Source organism: Branchiostoma belcheri, unplaced genomic scaffold, assembly GCF_001625305.1.
Source record: "Branchiostoma belcheri isolate BF01 breed outbred unplaced genomic scaffold, Haploidv18h27 scaffold5, whole genome shotgun sequence".
Lineage (NCBI taxonomy): Eukaryota > Metazoa > Chordata > Leptocardii > Amphioxiformes > Branchiostomatidae > Branchiostoma > Branchiostoma belcheri.
In genome coordinates, this window is record NW_017804131.1 from 339511 (window position 1) to 342864 (window position 3354).

Below are 3354 nucleotides of genomic sequence, written 5' to 3' on the forward strand. Positions count from 1 at the left end.
ACGAGTTAATCCGAGATTGAACGGGTTAATCGAAACTTTAAGGTCCAAAGCAGACGGCAATCGATTGCTTTTCCTGTCGATAAATCCTAACAAACCTGGAGCCGTTTGGGTGTCAACACGTATTGATTAATATCTCTTCAAAGGAATCTCTCGCAGTGGAACAAGCATGTATTTATCTATGCCAATCTATACAAAAGTAAAATGGGTCAACATGAGACTTTTTGTGTCAAACAATTATCTCTGATCAATTGGTAATTATACACATCAAAGACTTCGATGTGAGATCAGCTATATGTAAGCTTGAAGTTAGCGCACATACATTAGAAATAGAAAAGGATAGATACAAATAATTGTCTTTTAACGACAGAATATGTAAATATTTTACAGAAAATGCAGTGGGGGACGAAATGCGCTTTATTTGACATTGCCCTCATTTATATAGCACCGAATGTGATAAGTTATTTGCAAAAACTGCATTTCTATCAACATCTCTAAATTCATACAGCTTGCAAAGTGTTGGGCATTTCATACTCTACTGTACACTAAAAATCAAACCTAACAATAGATATATCCAAAGTAGCATTAGCATTACTTATTATCATTTTTACTGTCTATTCTGTTATCATGTTCTTGATATTTGCCCTCGGGCATGAATATGCAATAAACTTTCTATTATAAGGTTAATGATCCTTTTTCTGTAATTCTAGGTGGCCTATTTGGATCTTCCACAGCGGACTGGGTGGCAGAACTTGCCTTGAACGTTGCCATAGAAATGGTGAACACCAATCCAGAGTTGCTTCCCAACGTCACAATCAGTGCCGTGCTCAACAGAACTCAGCATTACCTAACAACGTTCAGAAACATACAGAACAGTAAGTACAGACCTACCATTATCATTATCTATACAATAAACTGGTGGACGTCCCAATTACTACCTACCTACCTAGTCCCATGACCGACACTGGTCGTCGGGGGGGACAAGCTTAGACAGACCCTGTAGTAGAGGTGTTGCCAGCTCTTCCTGTCTTGGGCTGCTGTCACAAATTACTACTACTAGAAAAGAACAAGGAATAGTCATGCCTATAGGTATAAGTACTAGAGTTATCAACGAAAGATCGAGGTGTTCAAAACTCATTCTTTCCAAGAACTACCGCAGAGTGAAAAACTATCACAGATACAAATACTACACTGTGCAACACTCACACTCACTCACTATCCAGCTGAACAGAAATCAATCAGACCAACAGGGTTGTTACATTTTACTATCTCTGGTACATTCTACAGCCTAAAAAGCGATATTTGTGGTCCTCCTTTCTACAGAATTCAGAATATTGACTGCCCTAAAGATGTCCGTTTTCGATTGAGACCACTTTCGATTGGATCAAGTTACCAAACATAATTTATATTTCAGCTGAATGTAAGTAAGCTGCCGACCAAAGGTGATCCCAAGTTGCCATATATGTGTTGTTAATAGAATGTATGCCTATAGTGACAACATCTATAAATACCACATTTTCCTTGCTTTCTTAGCTTACGTCTGACTCCATTTCTCCATGTCAGTTGCCACAGAAATATAACAAAGTCGGTGGTTCAATGCACTCAAATCACTATCATCATACAGACTGTGAGAGCATGCAATCAATATATACGGCAGACGCTCTGAATAATAGCTTTGTGTGACCTTTGTTGGCAGGGAAAATGTTTGACTTTGACTTTGTGTTGCGTAAGCACCTTAGCGCTGACCGCTGGCCTTGGTCACGCATTACTTTGGAAGATTAACGCTGTGTATATGGTAATACATCGGAAATGTTTGACCTTTTAGCAAAATGTCAGCACATCCTTTCGAATGTGTTTAAGCTTCAAACCTTTGTGTGCTTCATTTATCCGTTTAATGTAGTGAATAAGTACCTGTATTATCTTCAATCTGCTGCCGCATTATGGAAATACTCTACTCACGGTTCCGAATCATTCCAACGATTTATCCATTAAATCCTTTAAAATAAAACGTCTTATGGGACCAAAAAATGAAAGGTTCTTGACTTTCTGTGACTTCACAAGTATTACGTATACATGCTTGATAATTGGTTGTTGACCCATTTTGGGGTGGGGATTTAAAAGCTCGTATTCGTGTCTATCCATTGGTTACGCCGCATGTTCGTGGCAGACTGGAAGCCCATACATTTGACACCGGGTCAGATGGTAATGCATAGACTCAAAATGGTGTACTTAACTAGTTGAATCCCGGCGCTACAACCATTAAGAAGTTTATGTACAGTATAATACGAAAGCTTACAGACACTGCCTTTATAGACACAGTGAATAAGGTATAATATCATACGCACTAATGGAGCCCAAAGAACGCTTGTCAAATTCATGAAAAGAAGCTCCTGTGATGATATAGAATAGGAGAAACTTTGGTCAAGCCGAAGTCATTCCATGCGCTCATCGTCATATCTCAAGCGTAAGAGGAGCAAACGGGCCGTGGCATCATTCGTTCTACCTCTCCTCCTCTTTCATCTGTCACCACAACCAGTGGCGTTGGTGGTTTATCACGTCGCCACCGGAGCATGAGGACAATTAACAACCCGGCCCGGAGCACTTCGTACTAATCTCCCTAAATAAAGAACATCGTCCCCGTCCGGTTGGAAAGCGAGCACCCTTGAGTAAGCTTTATATTAACTCCGACCTCGACGGAATAGCGGGTTTATCACTGCCAGGTGAACGAAAGGCAGCAATCATTTCCACCTTTTGGTAGAGGCAACGCGGTGTTCTCAACTCGAAGAAGCAGTTTCAAAGAGTTTTGCAACTTTTAATAAAAAATATACGACAATGTCAAGGACTTTTGCTAATTTACTGAAAATTTATATAATTTTTTAAGTTGAGACCGTCACAGATTAGGCAGAACTAGAATATAGTACGTACTACGTAAATTGGACAGTTAGAATATGCCTTGTATATGTCGGTGTGTCAATATAGCTTTCCACATTGGCTCACTACTGTGTATTCAGGAGGCTGATTCTATCAGCATTCTCTATTCCTGCCAGTTGCTCGGCAGATTAGTGGGAAGATTGCCACAGACCGAATGATGTGCCGATTTGATTAACGCGACGACCCCTGACGTGCTCCAATCGAGCTGGACGACCTTGCCTTGCTTCCAGCACATTCCAACATGCCCCTCCTACCAGGGAACCAGCCAAAACCTCACAAATATTTCGATACAAACCAAAAAATCTTTGCATAAATAAGTCGTCAAATGTTATTCGACAAGATAAGAATTGAGCTACATGTCCAGGTAGCCGTATACTTGATAACGTTGTAAAGTAGTTTGCAGTTTGAGTAAAGCAGTTGATTTTA

General features: G+C 40.1%; 1 protein-coding gene across 1 annotated transcript in view; it reads left to right on the forward strand.

The window, feature by feature from the left end:
* Positions 1-774: 774 nt before the first annotated feature.
* LOC109479613 (glutamate receptor ionotropic, kainate 2-like) overlaps positions 775-3354 on the forward strand; it is a 19165-nt gene continuing 16585 nt past the window's right edge. The window contains exon 1 of the mRNA XM_019781599.1: positions 775-872. The gene's annotated coding sequence lies outside the window, so the exon portion shown is untranslated. The remainder of the gene's footprint in view (positions 873-3354) is intronic.